Raw genomic sequence first — 20,821 nt, forward strand, 5'->3', positions numbered from 1 at the left:
ACGCCGGAAAAACACGCCCACCCCGATATAGCCGCACCAATCGGAAGACAGCAATGCTCCCTCGCCCGACATAAGCGCACAGAGGGAAACCCCGAAGTGAGGTAAATAGTGAGCGTATACAAGAGGTGCAGGACTGGACAGATTCATAGCATGGAGACATTTGCGATCTAATTTCATTAAATTGTTATTCCCAAACTAGATATCGGCACTCGTATAAGTCATAGGTGGACATTCTATATGGTATATGTGATGCATAGATAATATAAAACAGTCCATAAAGGACGCTATATACATACATAAACATGGACCCTAGGGTAATATATTGCACAATAAAGACAAGGTAGAAGATCACAACAGTGCATATAGTATGAAAGCAAATGAGATGATAATAAACAATAAACCTAAAAAATTATAATAATAAATAAAAATAGAAAAAAAAATAAATAATAATAATAAAAAATAAAAAATGAAAATAAATAAAAAGATATATATTAATAAATGTAAACAGGTTATATATATATATATATATATATATATATATATATATATATATATATATATAAATAAATAAAAAGTAGTAAAGAATAAATAATAACAGAATGTAAAGGAATATAATATATATACATAGAAATAAACTGTGCACTAAACATTACATAGTTTAAAAGGATATATAAATACATTGTGATAAGAAGAAAAGAAAAAGAAAAGGGGCGGGGAGGGGGGGGAAAGGGAGGGAAAGGGGGGGGGAAATGTGTGTGTGTATAGGTATTAAGTGTATATTATTGCACATAGATTATATGTGTAAAAAGTGCCAGTGTGCAAAAAAATTTATAATATATATAAAAATAAATAATATGTGCAATAAATGAATAAATAAATAAATAAAAAGTAAAAAATAATAAAAATATAAATGAAAAATAAAAAATACAAAATATATATGAAAAATAATAAATAAATAGAGAAAGAATAAAGATAATAAATGAAATGTAGAAGGATATATTATATATACATATCAAATAAGATGTGCACTAAACCTTTGTAAGATTAATAAATTAGAAGGATAAATAAATCCACTGTGAAGTGAGGAAAAGGGGGGGGGGGGGAAGGGAAGGGGGGAAAAAAAGGGGGGAAAAAAGGGGGAATATATATGTGAATAGGTATTTAAGTGTATATTATTACACATAGATACTATATATGTAAAGAATGACAGTGAAAAAATATATATAAAAATAATAAATATATATTAGTAATAATAAGTAATAAATGCAATGTAATAACTCAAGCGAATAAACCAATAAACAAATAAATAGATAATTAATATATTGAGAATAATGATAACATATATATATATATATATATATATATATATATATATATAAGAGTTATATATACCTAAAAAAACTTCTTTTATTATTATATATATATATGTATATTCATCTAAAAATTGTACATATAGTGATGAATTCATGTGAATATACAACAAAAAAAGGGGGGAAGGGGGGGACAGGGGGGGGGGATGGGACAGCAATTAATTGACGCAATTCACATATATGCCGTTTACACAATAAATTGTACAAAACATTTCTTATAGGGAAACAATTTATTCATATCGCAGTTCTCATATCTCAGTTTTCTCCACGCATGGTCTAATTGGTTGATTCTATAATAAAAGGAAAATAGTTAGACAAACATAAAAAACACAGATTTAAAATAGAACATGTATTTTAAAAATTGACCCGCTGGAGGTCAATGATCAGAGAAACGGAGCGAAATTCAGATTTTCATTGAGCCCCATAGGACGCATTGTTCCCAGAGTCCAGATCTATTTTGACTCACACTTTGCCAAGTTTTTTGAAATATCACCCTTGCGAATGTTTTGTTTGATACAATCAATCCCTTTTACTTTTTTTTTTTTTTTTTAACATTAGTTTTTTATTAGTATATCAAAGAAACCACAGGTTACAGATTATACAGTGGTACATAGTATCCTTGCAAGGAAGTACCTATACGATGCAAATCAACATTTGAGAAGTGACCTGTGGAGGGGGGGAAGGGAATACAGAAGGGAAAAGCAACCGGGGAGGGTAGGGGAAACCAGGATACACACCAAGTATACATTAATCCATACACCTTTGTAGTATTTTTGACAATACATTTCCCAATAATCCCCTTTTTTCTCTGGGCTTTTATTCTTCAGCAAGAGAACCTATCTATCCACGAACGCCATTGGGATTTGAAGCGTTCCATTTTATTAAGACGAAGTGCAAAGAGTCTCTCGTACCCACAATGAGATGAAACATTGTCAATCACTTCCCGTATAGAGGGAGCTACATTAGTTTTCCGCCGTTTAGCCATTAAAAGTTTAACTGAGAGACATATTTGGAACACAATAACTCTTTGGGATGGCTCTACTTCATCTATATCCAAGAGCTGCACTGAGTTCCATCTGGGTACCCACTAAAATGGACAATAAGTCAAACACCTCTTTCCACAATGAAGCAATAACTGGGCATTCCCAAAAGATGTGAAATAATGACCCAACCATCCCACATCCTCTCCAACACAAGGGGCTAGAGGACGGGTAAATTTTGGACAATTTGCATGGAGTATAGTACCATCTCAAAAGTAGTTTGTGGAAAACTTCCAGGAGATTCGAATTCATAGTGGACCTCAATGTCCATTTAATCGCTTTTTCCCATGTCTCAATGTCATATGTGTACCCCAAGTCTACTTCCCATTTTGCCATTTGCGGGGTTTTTGAAATTGCCCCGTCCCCCAGGATTATATCATATAAAGCTCGGGTTAGCTTAGACTCCCCCGTACCGTTCTTAATAATCAAGTCATGTAGCCCAGATGGAATCTGTACCTGTGCATGCGATTTAGATGGAAGAAGATGTCTAACCTGCCTGTATTTAAAAAGATCTGCCTGTGAAATTCCAAATTCCGTACATAGCTCTGAGAAAGTTTTTATATTGTCACTATTAAACAAATCGGATAGTGTCACAATCCCCCGGGCTTCCCAGTTTTTCAATTTTAGGTTAGGAACCAAAAGTTCCAGGGTGTCCACCGGTAGAGGGATCTTGCGGGTAGGAGCGTCAAGGGGTGTTGCCTTTAGAGCTGCTTTCCATGCCTGGATAGAAGCTATCACCGTAGGAAATCTTGGAATCAAACTTGTAGGGAACTTCGCTTGAGCTAGCAGTAGCGAGGAGAGAGGGATATCTCCAATCAGATGTCGTTCTATCATAGGCCAGCTAGAGCCTGTGAATGGAAAACACCAGTGTCTCAACTGGCGCATCACTATAGCTGCGTGATACGCTTCAAGATTCGGGACTCCCATTCCCCCCCTCCGTCTATGGACATAGAGACGCTGCCGTGCCACCCGTGGTTTCCCCTTGTTCCAAATAAATCCCATCAACTGATCTTGTAGCTTACTAAGAAGGGGTCTAGGAATAGGAACTACAACTGTTCTAAAAATATATAGTATTTTGGGCAGAATTAACATTTTATATAGGACCATGCGTCCCATCCAGGACGGTTCAGTGCATGATAATCGCTGAAGGTCTCCCTGTAGTTTATCGAATAAAGGAAGCAGATTAATATGTGCCAGTTTAGAGGTTTTGGCACATAATTTAATACCTAGATAAGGGATCGACCCTTCCTCCCAAACATACGAGAATTCTTTCTGAATGTCCTGTCGCAGTCTTGTGGAAATTGATAATCCCAGTATCTGAGACTTGGATACATTAACTTTATAATACGAGACCCTACTGAACCATTCCAGAATTTCCGATACCCTTCTAAGAGATGTCAATGGATCCGTAAGGGTCAAAATTACGTCATCAGCGAATAAGCCTATCTTATGCTATCTATGCCCTACTGAAATCCCTCGCACCCCCAAATCCATTCGAATCATTTCCGCCAATGGTTCCATAACCATAGTGAACAGTAAGGGCGAGAGAGGGCATCCCTGTCGGGTACCATTGGTGATATGAAATGGTCTGGACATCATCCCGTTAGCCAAGACCCTAGCTGAAGGTGAGGAATATAGCGCACCTATCGCAGTGAGAATGGAACCAGAGAAACCGAACCTTCGCATGGTAGCAAAGGCAAAGTCCCAATGAATCCTATCGAACGCCTTCTCCGCATCCAGCGTGAGGAGAAGAGAAGGCGTCCGGCTAATCTCTGCCTTAGATATCAGATTGATGATGCGTCTGGTGCCATCTGGGGCTTGACGGCCCTTCGTAAACCCCACCTGGTCATTATGTATTATGGTAGGGAGTATGGTCAATAGACGTTGGGCCAGTATCTTTGCATAAAGTTTGGTGTCGCAGTTCAACACGGATATGGGCCTGAAATTAGCTGGTAGCGCAGGAGATTTCCCCTGTTTAGGGATGGTAACTATGGTTGCTTGGAGCATTTCCTCAGGAAGGTTACCCTTGGCCATTGCAGCGGTGAAAATTCGCTCCAAGTATGGGGCCAATAACTTCTCATTTAGTTTATAATATTCGGAGGAGAACCCATCCGGTCCCGGGGCCTTATGTTGTTTACCCATCCGAATTACTCTGGTCACTTCCTCTGTCAGAATAGGGGCATTAAGTTGGTCTAGCTGTAAAGGGGTTATCTTGGGCAGCTGTAGCTTGTCCAAAAACCCATCTATAGTCTCCAAAGTTGGGTGAGACGTGGCAGGGTCTTCTTTCAAATTATAACGTTTAGCGTAGAACGAACTAAATCTGTCCGCGATGTCTTGCGGGTTCGAAACCTTAGAATCCCCCCCCTCCGCCTCTAAAAATGGAATCCTACTTTTTAGTTGTTTCAGTTTAACCCTTGTCGCCATATATTTGCCCGCTTTATTATGTGAGGTGTAATAGGTCATGCGGAGCGAGGTTAAATGTTTATCAAAGTCCGCTATAAGCAGCCTCCTAAGTTCCTGTCTAAGTTTGGTCAGCGCATCATTTAGTGTGTCCGAAGGGGAGGATTTTTGTTGGGTCTCTAGAGCTTTGATCTGTTCCAATACCTTGTCCGTATTTACCCGTTTCTGTTTATAATAGTGCGAGCTCTGCTGGATCAGGAGTCCACGCATAACTGCTTTATGGGCATTCCATAGGACAAAGGGGTCAACCTCTGGGGTGTCATTAAGATCAAAGTATTCTTGCAATTGAGAGGAAATATGCTCTTTATATTTAGGAAGGGCCATCAGAAAGGTATTATTGCGCCAATTCCTAAAGGGACGGGACCAGGGTGCCAATGCTATCTGCATGGATATAGGAGCATGGTCTGACCACGTGATCACCCCTACCTCTGCTTTCTGTACTGCTTGCAGCAACCATTTATCTACTAGGAATACATCAATCCGAGAGAAAGTGTGATGGCAGGAAGAATAGAAAGTGAATTCCCTGGACGAAGCATTATGGCATCTAAACACATCATAAAGGTCTTCCCTTTGAGCCCACGGTGAGAGTGTAAGGAGAGACCTCCTGCTCTTGCTGGTGGTGTCCATAACCCTGTCTGGAACTACATTAAAATCTCCACAAAGTATGAGTTGACCCTTTTGGATCTTGCGAATTTTCCGCATGGTTTTGTTCAGAAAGCGGATCTGTGAGGCGTTAGGAGCATAGATATTGACTAACGTTATCAAAGAGTCATTGATAGAACACACCAGAGCAAGAAATCTCCCCACCACATCGATCAGAGAATCCACCAGCTTAAAATCCAAAGAATCACTGACTGCAATCAAGACCCCTGCTTTTTTCCTGTCAGAATTGGCCATAAAAACATGAGGGAAATTCGGATTTACAAAAGAAGGGCACTGCTCCCTCTGGAAATGCGTCTCCTGTAAACACAAGATATCTGCTCTAGAACTTTGGGCCTCTTTCCAGGCGGAGGATCTTTTAAATGGACTATTCAGTCCCTTTACATTCAGTGAAACTATTTTAACCGCCATTATCAAAATTCCTAATGAGCATTATACCATATGCAGTCTGCTTCAACCTCGACTCATCAACATTTGTAGACATACCAGAGAATATACACTTGGTGTAACATGTTTGGGAGAAAAACAGGGAATACTTGAACCACAACTTTAACCACATGTATCAGAGATATAACAGTCCCTGCAGCACTATGAAAACCACAGGATCTAGAAGATCTCAACGACCCTGTAAAGATTCTGGGGACGAAAGTTCGGCCTGAAGAGACTCAACCTCATAATCTCACGCATAAAGTACCTTCAGCGAGAGTCAGCCTGACTCCGCCACTCTGGAGAAATTCTGGATGGAGCTCTGATTGAAGGTTTCACAGGTATGTCGGACATCCGGACCCCCCACTCCTTCAGCAATTGAATACCATCCGCAGGCTTGTGAAGAACATGTGTACGATCCTCTTTTCGGACCAGAAGCTTCGTAGGGAACCCCCACTTATACGGTATCTTGCTGTTCCGTAGCGAGAGTGTAACAGGCAGGAAGTTCCTTCTAGCTTGAAGAGTGGCTTGTGAGAGGTCCGCATAAAGATGTACCCCTTCATATGGGTCTGGGAGTTTCTGAGCTTTTCGCGCTGCGAACATTAGGGCTTCCTTGACATGAAAAAAATGTATGCGAGAAAGTACATCTCTTGGTATTTCTGATGGTAAAGCCTTAGGTTTCGGCAAACGGTGTGCCCGGTCTATGATCAGATCCTGAGGCGTGGAGTGTGGCAAGAGGGATTTAATCAGCTTTTGCAAGAACAGTGGGAGATCAGACGGAGACACGGATTCAGGAATGCCCCGAAATTTAACGTTGTTCCTCCTATTTCTATCCTCCATATCCGCCATCTTAGATTTCATGCTTTCCACCTCTTCTTCTAAAGTATAGTGTGCATCCACTAAATCATTGTGCGCCTGAGTGAATTCCCCCATTTTCCTCTCCACATGATCCACTCTGGAGCCTAACTCTTCTATATTAGTGTGTAGCGTAGCAGAGATTTTTGCTAAGTCCTTTTGCAGGGACCCCCTAAGGGCCATCACCAGGCCTTTAATAAAAGTTTCCGACGCCGCCTGGTCTGTAGTGGGGAGGCTAGAGATCGGGTCCCCCTCCTCAAGTGATGTATCCTCTTGCAAGGAATCAGTAGTTGGGATTTGGTCCCTTTGGGAGACCTGACGTTCAGGGGGGAGATCTTCCTCCTCTTGTTGCCGTCTCTCAGCCGCCATGTGCACGTGGCCTCTCTCCGGTGTCAGTGGGGAGCTAGGACCAAAGATCAGCTTGCTTCCCCTGCAACTCGGGCTGGCCGCTATTGGGCATTCAGGGGAGTGTATAGACTCACCGGGAGAATCCGAGGGCGACGCCAGTCTCGATCCTCTGTCACACATCTCTCCAGAGAAGCTGCTGCCGGCGCCATCTTGGAAATCCTCCTTCCTCGCGCTGCGGGTCGAAAAGAAGTCCGTTAGCCGCTTCGGGCCAGACTTATTCCCCTTTCTCCTTGTCATCATCGTTGTCCCCGGGTTGAGTGACGAAGAGCAGTCAAACCCCGGCTTCGGGCACGCTTAAATATACCGTCGCTTGAGGTTTTAAGACGGAGCTCACTCTGAAGCGTCCGTCCCGGTCTGCATCCAAGCCACGCCCCCAATCCCTTTTACTTTTAATTTTGTTGGATCGCAAGAGTGATAGGCTTTAAAGTGTCTAGCAATGGGCTTCAATATTTCAGGGGTCTCTATCTCTTTAGCATTTATGATGTCTCGAACATGCTCCCTGACCCGAACTTTTAGCTCCCTGGTGGTCAGACCAACGTATATCATGGGGCAGGGGCATGTGGCAAAGTAAACCACTGCCTTGGTTGAACAGGTAATTGGATGTGTAATATTGAAGGTACGTATACCTGCTGAGTCAGTAAAAGATGTTGCTTGCTCGATGTTGGGGCATGCCACACAATGGCCGCAGGCCTTACACCCCCATTTTGGACCCTTAGTGCCGAAGGGGAACTTTAGGCTTTTGTTGTAATAGTGACTTCTAACAAGATAGTCTTTGATATTTTTAGAGCGTCTTGCTGAAACACTTGGGTATTTGGGAATGTATTTTGCAATGGTGGAGTCTGTAAGCAAGATAGGCCAGAATTGTTTTAAAATCCCTTGCATTTGATGCCAGCGTGAGTGATATTCAGTGGTGAATCTTAACTGTGTTGCAGATTTATTTTTCCGTTTGGGGAATAGGAGGGTTTCTCTAGAGGTATTTTTAGCGCAGTGATACGCCTTCTTTATTGAGCGTTTGCTATAACCACGCGCGAGGAAGCGGTTCGTGAGATCGTATGCCTGTTTCTCAAACCCTTCCAGAGAGGAACAGATCCTTCTGATTCTTAAAAATTGGCCTATTGGAACGGCCCGAACAGTCTGAATGGGATGAGACGAGGAAGCCAGGAAAAGGGAATTAACCGCAGTTGCTTTGCGGAAAACATCCGACTGGAGAAAACCATTTAAGTCTCTGGATAACTTAATGTCCAGGAACTCTGCCTGTTGTTTATCAAAGTGATAAGTCAATTTTATGTTAAGATTATTTTTGTTTAAATCACCTATGAACGTCTCAAATGATTCTGATGTGCCCTTCCAGATGAGGAGGATGTCATCTATGTACCTGGCCCAAAAAATGACCTGGTCCATAGAGACATCCTGCCCCCCCTGGAACAGGTCTCTCTCCCACAGCCCCAGGAACAGATTGGCATACGACGGGGCACAGGCTGCCCCCATCGCCGTTCCCTGGAGCTGTAGGTAAAATGACTCATTGAAAACAAAGAAATTGTGAGTGAGTGCAAACTCCAACAGGGTAAGTATGAAGTTTGAAAAAGCCTTCTCCATACTTCCTGTAGTCAGAAAAAGGACACCGCTTTAAGGCCGTCAGTGTGTTGGATGCTGGTGTAGAGTGACTCCACGTCACATGTCACCAACAGCATGTCTTCCTCCACACTGATGCCATCAACCTTTTGTAAGAGGTCTGCCGTATCGCGGACATATGATGGCAAACATTCCACAAAACCCTTTAAATGATGATCAATAAATCTACAAATTTTCTCGGTCAGATTGCCCTTACCTGAGATAATGGGTCTTCCTGGTGTAATTTTAGGGTCTTTATGAACTTTTGGGAGCAAGTAGAATGTCGATATTGTAGGTTCAGCTGAAATGAGAGCTTCATACAGCTCTTTAGTGATAGTATTGTTGAGTAAAGCCTTCATCAGAATTTTTTCCAATTCTATTTTAAAAGTACACAGAGGGTTAAATGTTAGTTTTTTGTAACAATTTTTCTGGTGTAGTTGTCTATAGGCCTCTGTCTCGTACATTGTACATGGCCAAATTACAATGTTGCCGCCTTTATCGGCAGCCTTGATTACGACATCATTTAATTTAGCTAATTTCTTCAAACTCTGTCGTTGCACTTTCGACAGGTTATCATTGCTGATGTTGTTAGAAATTCTTTCAAATTCGCGAATAACTGAATTAACGAATGTGTCCACTGCTGGGCACATCATCATTGCGGGAAATCGTTTCGATTTAACCCTTAAAGATGAGGGGATTGTACCTGTTGGATCATACTCCTGTTCCTTGAGTAATTCTTCCAAGTCACATAGGGTTTGCCGTTCAATATCAGTAGGGAAATTTTCATCAAAATCGGGCCTGTGAAAGAATTTTTTATATATTAGAGACCGACCGAATATATGCAAGTCCTTAATTGCGGAAAATGTGTCAAAGCGAGCACATGGGGAGAAAGTTAAACCCTTTTCTAAGACCTCCATATCTGAGACGGATAAAGCATGTGTAGATAGATTAATTACCTTGAGAGGATTTGATGGTTCATCCATCCCAGGTTTCTTTTTATTAGATGCTTGTCTGTATGTTACTTTCCTTTTCTGTCTTGTCCCATATGGATGGTAGGGTCGTTTACGCAACCCACCATCAGATTCACTATGGGATGATAATGATGTTATGGACATGGAACGATTGCTCTGTGCGGGAGGGTGGTGGTTTTTTCTCCATTTATATACTCTTTTCTGGGCATAGTCATTAGTATCCCGGGAGAATTTTTTTTACTTCATTTCTTTAATTTCCTTCTCCCATTCTATAAACTGTTCCTTTAGTGTGCGAGTGAAGATAGCAAGACCTTCTGATGTCATTCTTTGGTTCAAGTGAGACTGTATTTCTTCAATCTCTATGTCAAGATGGTCTAGTGTTGCTTGATTTAAATTGACGAGAAGCTCCATAAATTTAAATGAGCTTTGATCGCACACATCCTCCCATTGGGTAATAAAGATGGCATCATCGATGGGAAAGGATGGAAAGATCTGGACTCTGAGACCTCTGGGAATCAATTTCCTCTGTAAATAATTCTCTAGAAATATTTTATTCCACCATATTTTCATACGACGGTGGAGTAACCCTTTATATTTGTGTTGTAATTCGCTCACGTTTCCCTGACCATTAAAAACAAGCTGCGAAGACTCATCGTTAAAAACTTGATCAATCTGAGAGCGCCAGATGCGTTCTCTGGCTTTGTGATCCATGGACCCTGTCGTACTTGAATCTGTGAAGAACACAGTACACGTTAACCAACAAAAACCTATTGGTACGTACAGGAGAAGCGATCTTGCTAGTGTGCATGAGAAGGTAAGTAACCAATGTTTAACCAAATCAAACGCAAGATCTTGAATAAACCAAGTAGATCTTGGTGCATTGACCCTAAAAATCAGGGTACAATTAACACAGCACATGTCTGATACAAAAATATAAACTTTATTAAACATAATCGCAAGAATTAAAAGATGAGTCATACAAAGCATGACATGGAGACGTTCAACAAATGCAGAGGAAATGTAAACATGATGGGTGAAATAACAAACATGTATCAGACGTATGGGTACTCTACCCTGGGTGACAGTTACTAGGCTATGTGCCACAATCACAGACTCATTCCCTTCCACCAGTACTGGTTCCACGAAGGCTTCATAATTTTGACCACGCAGACCCATTTGCGCCCTGCACCATATCATAGTCTCTGTAACTGGTTGCAGCAATATTGGTCATCTGTCAGTCACTCGGACCTTGCAAATTTCTCCATCTGGGTTGGCAAATTTCTGGTGTCCATGCAACAAGCGGAGAGTTTGCTGGATTACTCTCCTTTCTGACGATGGGGCTAAGCCCAGATCCTTCTTCAGGGCCACCATGAGTTCTTCAACACATTCATGCCTAGGACCACTGGGGGAAATTCGTCATCAAGAACGTCAACCACTAACAGGCCTTGTTGTGGGAGTTCGGTCTGTCCAACTCTAACTGTTGGCTCACAATATCCTTGATGGGGAATGATCTGTCCATTACTGGCTATAACATTGGTCCATGTATGTGGATGTTTCAATAGCTTATCTAGCTTCCAATGTCGTTCATAATGTGACACTTGTATTGTTGTCACCTGCGAACCGGTATCTAGCAATGCTGCAAACGAGACTCCATCTATCTGGATAGTGACCACAGGACAGCACCCAATGTATCAGGGAATCCACTCTGACTGATCTAGATCTATGCGCTCTCCTCCCGAGGGTTGGTTCTTGGCCTGGGGAGATTCACATTGAAATGCTGGCATTCTCGCTCAATGTGACCACTTCTCCTACACCGCCTGCAAATGGGACTTCCTTGGGAATCAAACTGGTCAGTGGGCCTTCTCCCAAAATTTCTATAACTGTCCCCACTGGGGCTGTAATGTTGCCTACCTCTCAGAGACCAGCGATCTTCATCTTGTTGGCGTTGCTGTTTACGTTTTCTCAGCTCCCGGCACATTTCTGTCAGACGTTTAGCCAGTTCTGCAAAATGCACTTGCAACTCATTTGCCACATCCTGCACCTGTGTCTGAGCACACTGCGTGACAATTTCTTTGATACGAGACATTGGCGCTGTTCAGACATGGGTTCTGTTCAGAGTGGGTTTGGACTGGGTTGGTCTCTGATTCGGTACCTAGGACTCTGATGGCCATCTCTTTAAAGTCTAGGAACGAGCCGTCAGGGTTCCACAGTGCTAAGATTCTCAATTGCATCTTTGTAGCTTCTTTCCTTGCTCCTTCAACAAATTGATCCCACAGGGTTCTGTCTGTATTCAGCACTTCATGTAGATCCACTTGTTTAATAGCATGCAAACTGAGGGCAAAATTACGTAACGACTCACCAGGCTGTTCTTTCGTGCCAAAGAACCACATCTTTAGTTCAGAGATAGTCCGGGTATCAAAGGAAGTGCTCAGCCACTCAAAAATCTGTTCCACTGTCTGTTTTTCAGTGTGAGGCCAGGACTTCACCTCCCTCAAGGCTGCTCCTCCTTATGAACCGATCAGCATTTCCACTTTTTGCACTACGGTAACCGGGTTCAGCCGGAACATTGCTTGCATCTTCTACTTGAAATCTCTCAGGCTGTTTGAATCTCCATTATAGTTGGGGAGCCAAGGCGCTCCAAAATAATACGGCATCGTTATCGGCGTTGCGTGCGCTGTGCTGGGGTCCCACTGTTGCCAGGCAGTTCACGATCTCCCTCCATCGACATCTTATTAGAGACCTTCCGGTCGTGCTGTCTTTACTTAACAACAATCTGTCCCTGCAGACGATACACAGCAAGAAAACAGTGCAGTCATCCACTTACTGTCACACACACAGAGCGATCTCACAGTCCTGCACTCTCCAAGCGAATCGCGGCTTCCTTCACAAGATGGCTGCCGCAGGACCTCCTGTTTAAGGTCACACCTCATGGTACATCCTGTTTGTGACGCGAATTTGTGGTAACGCGGGTGCCGAGTCACGGTGGGCGGGGCTCTCTGAGCTGAAGTTGGTTTTCGCGTCCTTTGGTCACGGTGGCGCACTTTCTCTCTCCCGCTCATCGGGCCGCAGAACCAGTGAAATAAGTGGTGCTTGTGGGATACACTGTTCTCTGTCCCCTGGGATGTTATGTGGTGTACCCCGAAATAAGGATGTTCCAAGAGACAGGGTTCAATAATCTTTCACAGTATTTTTACTGGGCACAATATGCTTGGTGGTTACTTTTGTTACAGAGGCAATGTCTTTAAGTAGTATAAACATATCACAGAGTATTGCAAATGGTGGTACCTGCTTCACCTCCCTGACTCTGTCTGTAATTCCTCCAAGTGTGTTCTGAGTTCTGGTCCTCTTTCTTTTCTATACTGTGCTGGAAGGTGCGCTGCTGACTGTCCCAATCCAGTTGCACTATCACAGAGGAATGGTGTCCCTTGGGGATTCTAGGCTGTGTGCAAGCTCCTTGCTTTGCTCTAGGCACTCTCAGTAGTGTCCAAGCTCCTTGTCTGGCTTCTGTACCACATGCAACACACACTGATCTGCACTCCTTTCACTTCCACATGGCTGCTGCTGATCCTCTCACAGAATTCCTCTCAGATCCGTTCCTTCCTGTGTCCCCAGCTAACTAAAACCCCTCCCCTTTCTCTGGAGAATACATCTTAAGGCATCATTTACACGAGCGTAATATACGCGCGTGCGACCGCGTGCTTTTCACGCGTGTCGTACGCACCTATATTAGGCTATGGGGCAGTGCAGACAGTGCGTGAATTTTGCGCAGCGCGAGTGCGTTGCGTAAAACTCACGACATGTCCTTTCTTTGTGCGCTGTTCGCGCATCACGCACCCATTGAAGTCAATGGGTGCGTGAAAACCACGCATGCCGCACGGAAGCACTTCTGTGCGAACTGCGTGATTCGCGCAACAGCTGTCAAACTCTGAATTTTCTGTTTACAAACATCCAAATGGAGTGTCAAATTGATGGCGGCTGCCCTCAAATCACGCAGCCGCGCATCATACACTGATGACACACGCAGCTGTTAAGTGCCTTTTGCGCACGCAAAACGCCGCATTTTTTTCGTGCGCAAAATGCACACGCTCGTGTAAATCAGGCCTAAAGGTGAAACAGCCCATTTATGTTTCTGCTGAGTCATATAGGGAAGTGAATTCAGTACCAGCCATGATTACAGAATAAAGCACATTAAAACCTGCATACTAAAGCAACAGTACAATGACAGTAAATAAACAGCAATTTTCCTGGGTATCACACTTTGCCACCATCAGATGAACCTCAGGAATATGAGCCACATGTACGGGACACTTAAAATAAAAGTATTCCTTCAGTTTTATCAGAACGACCAAACAGGGTTATCGACCTCCCCAGTTATCTAGATAAATATGATATCTAAGGGGGGGAGAATTGTTATACATTGATTGTTATATATTAAATTATTGTCCAGTGTCACTAGATGGCGTTGTTGTGAAAACTGTCAGTTATTGGTATGTTCTTTTGTAATATATTTAATCCTTTCAGGACAAAGCCATTTATTGTTTTTTCGTTTCTCACTCCCCACCTTCCAAGAGCTATAAATCTTCTTTTTTTTTTTTTTTTTCTTTTCAATGCAGTAGTGTGAGGGCCTATTTTTTTTGCGGGAGGAGTTGTAGTTTCTATAGGCACCATTTAAAGTACCATATAATGTACTGGGAAACGAAAAAAAAATTATTTGTGGGATGGAAAAAAAACTGTGATTCTTCCATTGTTTTTTTGGGTTACGTTTTTACGGCTTTTACTGTGCGGTCTAAATTTCAACTTACTGTATTTTTCGGACAATAAGATGCAGTTTTTAGCAAGAATAATTCTTGCTAAAAAGTCCCTGCGTCTTATAGTTGCCATTTAAGGGACCCGGCTGCACCAGGCTCCCTGACCGCTTCTTTACTTATGTGCCAGCACTTCATGGAGCGGGAAGGGAATGATGTTTGGAGCAGAGCGGGCCCACACGCTGAGCTCACTCCATACACTGCAGGGGTCAGCTGTGTTTTACAGCTGACATGCTGCTTTAACGCCAAGGAACAGCTATCGCCCTGCTCCTGGCCATTTGACTAGTTAAATGCCGTGAACAATAGCGACCGCGGCATTTATAGGGGTTTTTCCTTGAAGGACATTTATGATATATCCACAGGATATATCATAAATATCAGATAGATGCGGGTCCCACCTCTGGGACCCACACCTATCTCTAAATCAGGGCCCCCTAAACCCTGTTCTATATTACTCGACTCCACTGTCTCCCAGACACTTCCTTGTTAGGTGGTCGGAAGTTACGTAAACAGCCGAGTGCTCACTGAGCTACGCTGTTTCTGTAACTCCCATATAAGTGAATCAGAGTTACGGAAACAGCGTAGTACCACAAGCTATGCTGTTTCTGGAACTACGAAAACGGTAGCTACGGTTTCCGGTAGCTACGAAAACAGCGTACATGTGCGAGCTATGGAAACAGCGTAACTCCCTGAGCTACGCTGTTTCCGAAACCCCCATAGAACTGAATAGTAGTTACGGAAACAGCATAGCTCGCATGCTTTGCTGGTTCTGTAACTGCTATTCCCTACTATGGTAGTTAACGGAAACAGCATAGCTTAACGAGTTACGCTGTTTCCGTAACTCGACCATGTACGCTGTTTTCGTAGCTAATGAGTCCTGGAAACAGTGTAGCTTGCGGTGCTACGCTGTTTCCGTAACTCCGATTTACTTATATGGGAGTTACAGAAACAGCGTAGATCAGCGAGCACTCCGCTGTTTCCGTAACTCCCGACCACCTAACCAGGAAGTGGCCAGGAGACAGTGGAACCGAGTAAGATAGAACAGGGTTTAGGGGGCCCCCATTTTAGTGATAGGTGCAGGTCCTGGAGGTGGGACCCACATCTACCTTACATTTATGACATATTCTGTGGATATATCCAGTGGATATGTCATAAATGTCCTTCATGGGAAAACCCGTTATAAACACCAGATCGCTGGTTCAAGTCCCCTACGGGAACTAATAAAATGTGTAAAAAAAAAAAAAAGTTAGATACATTTTGAGGCGTGTAAAAAAATATTAAATGTTAAAATAAAAAACTTTTCCCATTTTTCCCAAAGCACACTGTAAAAAAACAAATTAAAAAATCCCATTGGTATCGCTGCATCCGTAAAAGTCCAAACAATTGCTATTTCGCACGGTGAACGGCGTAAAAAAAAACCCCAAAAAAAACAGAAACTTTTTTTTTGGTCACCTTAGCACTAAAAAAATGAAATAAAAAGTAATAAAAAAATCGTATGTGCAAAAAAATTGTGGCAATAAAAACTACAGCTCATCTCGCAAAAAATAAGCCCTCACATCGCTCAATCGATGAAAAAATATAAAAGTTATGGCTCTCAGAATGTGGTGAAACGGAACACATTTTTTGTCTAAAACCTGGGTGCGTCTTATAGTCAGGTGTGTCTTATAGTCCCAAAAATACGGTAACTTTATTCTGTGGTTCAATACGATTATAGAAATACAAAAAAATTTGTTTTGTTTCACCACATTCTGAGAGCCATAATTTTTATATTTTTTCAACGATTGAGCGGTGTGTGGGCTTATTTTTTGCAGGACGAGCTGTCGTTTTTATTGGTAGAAATTTTTGGTACATACAACTTTTTGATCACTTTTTATGAAATTTTTTTAAGAGCTAAGGTGACCAAAAAAACGTTGTTTCTGGTGTTTTAATTTTTATTTTTTACGGTGCGAGTTACATAATATTATATTGTAATACTTCAGACTTTTATTTACGTGGCGATACCACAATTTTTTTTATTTTTTTTTATTACATTAGAGAAAAAATGTTAAAACAGGTTTTTTATTTTTCACTACTGAACGATTTATTTAACTTTTTTTTAATACTTTTTATTAGTCCCCTAGGGGATTTAAACCAGTGATCGTCAGTATATTGTCTTTTTTACGGCTAATACACAGCTGACACCCACAGCGTATGGAGGGGTCTCAGCGCGTGAGCCTGCTTCATACTTCAACCCCCGCACCAGAACGTGTAGTTAAATTAAAGCGCGTGAAGGGGTTAAACTGGTTGGTTTTTATGTCCATTCCTCTATTTTAATGACTAATAAAAAGATGTTATACTGTTCTTGTCCCAATTGTTACAGCCTCAATTGTTAATAAACTCAGAATATAACAGATAATGAGGCTTAGAAACATTGAGAAACGCTGCCGTAAATGACTGATCTACTGTGAGGGTCAATTTCAAAATCAAAAGGGTCAAAACATTTCTACCACTGGGCTGGCACTGTTACTGATCGAAGGAAGCACCACTTCTGGGTTGGTTGTTAGGTCAATATCTTAAATAAAATTGTAAAATATCATAACACTCTTCTTATGTCAGTTTCCATTATTCATATAAAACGACAGTCACAGAGGGTTGTTATATCTGAAGTCTATAAAAGTTGAGATATGTAAAATTGCTGAAGTAGATGTACTACAGTCTCAGGAGAGGCGTGCTGAGAAAAGCTCTGTAGGCAACAGAGCTGTCACAGAAGTTGCATGTGTAGTGCAAATACTCTAATGAATAAAAAAATAATTTCCTTTTAAACAAATCTGTTTCTACCGATTTGTCCTAAAGGTAACTTAAAGTCTAGTAAATATAGTGATCTCATAGATGATAGCAATTTAAAAGAATTCCCTCTGACACCTACGATCACCTTTATTGAAGACCAATCATACACGGAATTGTCCAGATAGGATTTATGTTCCTCAATACAATATAATACAATAAAATACACAGCACGTGTATAAAGCAAAGTAAGAATATGGCTAGTTTTTTTCATCACACATGCTGTGAGATATTAATCTACAAACAGGGGAGTAATAGTAGTAATGGGATTATACCAAGGTCTATAATATGGCCACTATTAAAAATCAAAGGCAAAGAAAAGTCAGGAAAACATGGGGGCATTTTGGGATTTATTGACTAGGAACTTTTCCGTAACTTTACACATGTGTGGATTAAATGGCTATAACATAATTATTTTTTAGGCTATTTAACAATTTTTTAAAATGTTTTTTATGTTCCAAAGGGCCACTGAAAAATTAGAGATGGAATCTGATTGGTTGACAACTCCACTTTTTTTTTTTTGTACCAGTTTTTTTTTTCTTCTTTTTGGACTAGGCGACTTTCATTCACATTTGTAGGCTTATATGACGGGTCTATTCTTTCTTATATGCATACCATTTATTTTGCTTAACCCCTTAACGCTATGTGACGTACTATTACGTCATGGCGTTAACAGGCACCTGACTGTGGACACAGTTTTAAAGCAGTGATAGCTCAACGCTATCACTGCTGCAAGGCCAGGACTGGAGCTAGCCTCCGATCCGGCCGATTAACCCCTTAGATGCAGCGCTCAAAAGCAAGCGCTGCATCTATAGGGTTACTAGCATATCGGGACCCCGGGATACAAATGATTACAATCGCGATACAACTGCTTTGGCAACTGGAGGCCTAACAATGGCCTCCTGTCTGCCAAGGCCTGAAAGGCCTCTGATCGCAAAAAGAAGATGGCGCAGGCTCAGAAGCTGAGCCTGCACCATCAGCCGCGGGTATCAGCTGTATGTTACAGTTGACACCCTGCTGTAATGGCAGGGAACGGAGCTAGCTCCGCTCCCTGCCATTAACCACTTAGATGTCGCGATCAAAAGCGATCGCAGCATCTCCGTCACTGTAAACAATCGCCATTACTGCAATGCCGATGGTTGCTATGGCAACCGGAGGCCTAACAATGGCCTCCTGGCCTGCCACCTATAGAATCCCATTAGGCCCCGCTCGGAAGTGGAGCCTAATAGGCTTGCTATCAGTAAATGACTAAAAGCTCTAATGCATTGCACTACGTGGATAGTACAATGCATTAGAATAAAGATCAGGACTACATGCCTTCAAGTCCCCTACTGGGACAAAAAAAAAGTTAACAAAAATGTTGTAAAAATGTATAACAATAAACGTTATAAGTTGATAAAACAAAAACTGCCTTTTTTCCTATAATAAGTCTTTTATTATAGGAAAAAATGAAAACGGTAAAAAAAAGTACACATATTTGGTATCACTGCGTCCATAATGACCCAAACTATAAAACTATGTTATTTTCCTGCAAGAAGAGCACAGCAAAAAACAATAAAAATAAAACAATACAAGAATCACTATTTTTTGGTCACCACCCCTTCCACAACATAGAATAATATAATAAAAAGTGATCAAAAAGGTGCATGTACTCAAATACCAATACAAATCACAACCCGTCCTGCAAAAAATAAGCCCTCCCACAGCTTTTTGACTGTAAAATAAAAAAGTTATGGCTCTCAGAATATGGTGACACAAAAAATAAAAAATAAAAAAAGTGATTTTATTGAGCAAACGCTGCAAAACATAAAAAAACCTATATACGTGTACATATGGTATCGCCGTAATCATATTAACCTGCAGAATAAAGTAAAATTGTAATTTATAGCCCATGGTGAACACTGTAAAAAAAAAAAAAGAATAAAAAACATTTGTCAGAATTGCTTGCTTTTGGTCACCTTTCTTGTCAAAAAATGGAATGAAAAGTGATAAAAAAAAATCGCATGTACCCCAAAATGGTACCAATGAAAACTACAGATTGTCCCGCAACAAATAAGCCCTCACACAGCTCCGGTGGAGAAAAAAAAAGTTCTGCCTCTCAGAATATGTTGACGAAAATGTGCAGAGCGTTCTAAAAGTGGATAAGATCAGGCACCATTTATCAGTGCGTCGCTGGCCACACATCTGTGAAATATGATTTATTTACCCCATTATTGTACCACCTTATTATACCCTGATGCACTTTGCCCAGCTTACATATGCCCCCAGATTATCAACTGAAATACCAGTAAAACCCAAAACAGATGGCACTCCCTACTTTCTGAACCCTGCAGTGTGCCTAAACAGCAGTTTACCTTCACATATATAGCATCGAAATACATGGGAGAACCCACTTAGCAGTTTACGAGGTGTGTGTCTTCGGTGGCACAAACTGGGCACGATATATTGTGCACTAAAATGGCATATCAGCGGAAAATTTTAATTTTAACTTTGCACCATCCGTGGCATTAATTACTAATGAAAGAACACCTGTGGGGACAAAATGCTAACTACACCCCTTAAAATGCCTTAAGGGTTATAGTTTCCAAAATATGGGTCATGTCTAAGGGGTTTGTTTTACTATTTGACCTCAGAGCCCTGCAATTGTGGGTCAATGTTGTGAAAATCACCAAATTAGACCTCAAATGCGCATGTTGCTCTTCACTTCTGAGCCCTGTCATATGTCCAGGCAAATGATAAATACCTTGAGGGGTGTAGTTTCCAAAATGGGGTCACTTCTTGGGGGCTTCCACTGTACTCTGGTAACTTAGGGTTTTACAAATGCGTCATGGCGCCCAAGAACCAATGCAGCAAAATCTGCATGCCAAATAGCGCTCTTTCTGAGCCCTATCGTGTGTCCAAACAGCAGTTTATGACCACATGTGGGGTATTTCCGTACTCGGGAGAACTTTCTTTACAAATGTTTGGTGGCTTTTTCTCCTTTATCCCTTGCGAAAATGAAAAAATTAAACTTTTTAGTGTCAAAAATGTTAATATTAATTTTCACGGCCTAATTCCAATAAATTCTGCAAAAACGAGTGGGGTCTAAATGCTCACTATACCACTAGATAAATTCCTCGAGGGGTGTCATTTCCAAAATGGGGTCACTTTTGGGGGTTTCCACTGTTTTGGTCCAGCAGGGGCTATGCAAATGTGACATGGCACCCGAAAACCATTCCAGCTAAATTTGAGCTCCAAATGGTGCTTCTTCCCTTTTGAGCCTTGCCGTGGGTCCAAACAGTAGTTTATGACCACTTATGAGGTGTTGCCATAATCGGGAGAAATAGCTTTTCAAATGTTGGGGTGCTTTTCCTCCTTTATTCCTTGTAAAAATTGAAAATGTCCACGTTTGA

Source organism: Rhinoderma darwinii, chromosome 6 (genome assembly GCF_050947455.1).
Source record: "Rhinoderma darwinii isolate aRhiDar2 chromosome 6, aRhiDar2.hap1, whole genome shotgun sequence".
Classification (NCBI taxonomy): Eukaryota; Metazoa; Chordata; class Amphibia; order Anura; family Rhinodermatidae; genus Rhinoderma; species Rhinoderma darwinii.